General features: G+C 44.8%; 2 long non-coding RNA genes across 2 annotated transcripts in view; one reads left to right on the top strand and one right to left on the bottom strand.

Moving 5' to 3' along the window:
- LOC109204389 (uncharacterized) overlaps window positions 1–1401 on the top strand; it is a 1810-nt gene extending 409 nt beyond the window's left edge. The window contains exon 2 of the long non-coding RNA XR_002063897.2: window positions 113–1401. This is a non-coding gene — a long non-coding RNA (uncharacterized LOC109204389). The remainder of the gene's footprint in view (window positions 1–112) is intronic.
- Window positions 1054–2294, bottom strand: LOC109204388 (uncharacterized). Its single transcript, XR_002063896.2, has 3 exons — window positions 2059–2294; window positions 1899–1984; window positions 1054–1827 (listed from the first exon to the last, which is right to left on the bottom strand). It is a non-coding gene; the product is annotated as an uncharacterized LOC109204388 (long non-coding RNA).
- Window positions 2295–2548: the final 254 nt, after the last annotated feature.

The raw sequence follows: 2548 nt of genomic DNA, 5'->3' as shown, positions 1-2548 counted from the left end.
GAAAATGTCATTTTATGTCACTTTCACAATGTCATTTTAGAAACAGGGAGGGCAGGAGGAAAAAGGCATAACTTTCCAAACCCAAATCAACTTTTATTGCTTTGTTTTGTAGGCAACGTCTGGTGGCTCGGAAAAAGTACAGAACAGAAAAAAATAAGCTCAAGAGGCAAATAGCGGAACTCCAGGAAAAACTTGGAAAAGAAAGGAAAAGCAAAGAAAAATACAAAAAAAGGTGCCAACGTTCAAAGAAATCTTCGGATCTTCGGTAATAGAGGAGAAGGAGACAAAAAGGGAGAAAAGGCAACTGTCAAGGTGACAGTCAAGAAATCTGTGGAGGGCACACAAGAGCACCTCATTGAGCTCTTCCAGAGCTTTGTAAAGAAATTTAAAATGCATCACTTTAATATCAAGCAGCAGTATGCCTTCTGCCGTGAGCTGAAGAACAACATGTCAGGGGAGGAGGCTTTGATACATGTTGACTTCTCAGAAAACTACAGCTGTAAATACAGTTCTCAAGTTCAGGCGGTCCACTTTGGGGCTTCACATCAGCAGGCCACCCTTCATACTGTTGTGTTGTATGTTGGTGGACTCTCAGAGCCTCTGTGCTTTAGCACCATCTCCCCCAGTAGACATAAAGGCCCTCCAGCAATATGGCAGCACCTAAATCCTGTGCTAGATTACCTTCAAGGCCAACATCCACAAGTGTCTGTGCTGCACTTTTTAAGTGACGGACCCTGTACGCGATACAAACAACGAGGAAACCTCTAATTTTTCACTACAGAACTGGACAGAAGAGGATTCAAGGCTGGTTCTTGGAATTTTTTCGAGGCTAGTCATGGAAAAGGAGGACCAGATGGTGTCGGGGGAGCCTTAAAAAGAGCAGCTGACATGATGGTAGTGTGACCAAGTGGTCGGTGGGGTTAGATAAAAGGAAATAAAATGACAACGCCACCTAGGGGATTTTCACCCCTAGGAAATATATTTAAGAAAAATAAATAAAAGGAATAAAAAGAGGCCGCACAGATTCAAGGATGCACTCCGAGGCAGGTTGGCTCCAATATTAAAACAGTTTATTTATAATAAAAATAAATAAAATATTAAAAACCAAAATGTAGCGTCATTGTTGACAGTGTCTTAACGTGAAAATAAAACAATCATAGAACTTGGACTCACCAGCAGCCGTGGACCCAAAAGAAAATCACACAAAACGAAAATCACTGCAGCCCACCCGGTGCTGTACAAAAGAAAGTGTGAAAACGACCCACCACCTAAGGTCCCAGGGCCACTGGTACGTCCTCCGTTCACTAAAAGAAAACACAGAAAAATATGTTAAAAGAATAACAGGACACTGAGCGTCAGGCTCGCTACAGATGATACAAAGAACTAAAACACACTTTAATAGCTTTAATAAAAGAAACCACACACACACACAGGAAGGCTTGTGCCCCGCGGGTCCACTCGTACTGGTAGTAATGGTCCCAGCCTCAATCGCGAGCTGGTCTGGCTCCCCACAGGCTAAGACCAGCAACGGGGGCAATTTAAAATCCCCGGCACGACACTCGGGCAAAGAATTGCTTCAGCCCGATCACAGAAGCGTGGGCACACGTAACAATCCAGAGATAAAATAAAATAAAACCAGGCGAACCAGGAAATGGTAGGCCTACTTAATAAAACCAAATAAGACAAGGTAAAACAATTCAAAACCAAACAAGACAAGACAGCAGGCTCCACTGAGGAGGAGCCCTCACAACAACGGCTAGGCAGGTGTCTTGATTCTTCACTTAAGGCTGTGTGAGTTGCCACGGAGGTGAAGGCAGCGATCACGCCCTAAAACAGACAAATATAACCTTAGCCTCTGGTAGCTGTGAATGCTAATAAAAATAGTTTGAACAGCTTACCCCAGGACCGGAAGCGTTATACTCTCACTGGTGGGGGAATCACACAAGCACCTCTCCGCAACGCCGGAATAAAACAACCTGCCGCGCTACAACAGGCCGCAAAAACTATTACTATACATTCCAATACTAAGAGGGAATCTGAGGTTAAGCGAGAGCATACCTGTGGCTGTCATATGATCTACTCTTGCCGATCAGTCCGTCGCAGAGTGTCAGCATTTACTGCTGCTTTGCGCTGAATGCATGGGAGGAATAATCCAAAGAAGCACCGGCTTAGCTTTATACCTGGTGCCAGCCTGCAATCAATATGCAGGTGGGTTCCCAATTGACCTAGTTTTGCAGTAAGAGCGAGCGCAGGAGAGAGCGAGAGCAGTAGAGTGAGCGAGCGAGAGAGAGAAAAGAAAGGCGAGTAGCCCATCCGGCTACAGTAGCAAAGGGGCATGACATCCCAGATGCAGAAGAGTTATTCAGGGCCTTGTCTGAAACAAACACAAGTGTGAAACTGTTCTTTGTGAAAAGTGAAGATGTTGAGGAAGCAATGGAGAAAATGCCAAAGCAGATATCAGCTGTTCCTGGAACCATGAGAATTCACCAGGTCATTACTGTAGCTCCAGGAGAACGGATGGTTCGTGATGTAAGCTGCATGTGCACAA

Source organism: Oreochromis niloticus, linkage group LG12 (genome assembly GCF_001858045.2).
Source record: "Oreochromis niloticus isolate F11D_XX linkage group LG12, O_niloticus_UMD_NMBU, whole genome shotgun sequence".
Classification (NCBI taxonomy): domain Eukaryota; kingdom Metazoa; phylum Chordata; class Actinopteri; order Cichliformes; family Cichlidae; genus Oreochromis; species Oreochromis niloticus.
Note: the sequence above shows the minus strand (reverse complement) of the source record. Positions and strands in the feature narration are given on the sequence as shown.